Below are 976 nucleotides of genomic sequence, written 5' to 3' on the forward strand. Positions count from 1 at the left end.
CTAACTTGCTTCTTGGTCTGTGGAGGCGGCCAGTCTTTGATGGCCTCGATCTTGTCCCACAAGGGAGCAATATGACCTCCACCCACACGATGACCCAAATAGACTACCTCCGATAGTGCCCACAGGCACTTCATCACCTCCGCCATGAAGTTCCCACCCCAGTCCATCAGGATCTTGGAGGGAAACCCAGCTGGCAGAAGACCTTGATGAGGGCGTCAGCAACTACAGGTGCCTCGATGGAGGTCAAGGCAACTGCCTCCGGGTACCGCGTTGCGTAATCCACTCAAGTCAGTACGTATTTCTTTCCTCTACGAGTCCTATGCTTCAGTGGTCCCACCATGTCCACTGCCACCCTGTGGAAGGGTTGGTCGATGATCGGGAAGGGCTGCAGGGGAGCCCTTCTCGTGTCCCCACTTTTGCCCGTCCGCTGGCATGTCTCGCAAGATTTGCAGTAGTCCGTCACATTCTGGGCAATTCTGAGCCAAAAAAAGTTCACCTGCAACCGCTGGCGTGTCCGTTCCCTGCCCATGTGACCAGCATATGGTAAATCGTGAGCCATGGCAAGCAATTGCTGTCTGTATTTCCAGGGTACAATGAGCTGGCGCTGGGGCTCCCAGGTCTCGGCGTGGTTCTTCGGCACCCACAACTGATAGAGAAGCCCCTTATCCCAGACCACCTGTTCCCTCTTGTCCGGAGTGAACTCAGTCTCTTGCTCCTGAGCCATCTGCCGGAGTCCCTCCAAGCTGGGGTCCTCCCGAACCTCCCGCTTGAACTCCTCTTGCCCAGCTAGGCAATCAGCAGGGAGTGCACACTCACCCACAGGGACTTCCTGGGTCTCCTCCCCGCTAGTGTCACCTCCCTCTGCCACTGATGGAATACACCCCTCCCCGGGACTGTCACTTAACCCACCCTCGGGGTTACCGGTTCCCTCCGGGACCAGGGTGCAATCGCTGTCTGCAGGGGTCCCTTCCCCTGC

The sequence above is a fragment of the Alligator sinensis genome, unplaced genomic scaffold, assembly GCF_000455745.1.
Source record: "Alligator sinensis unplaced genomic scaffold, ASM45574v1 scaffold834_1, whole genome shotgun sequence".
Classification (NCBI taxonomy): domain Eukaryota; kingdom Metazoa; phylum Chordata; order Crocodylia; family Alligatoridae; genus Alligator; species Alligator sinensis.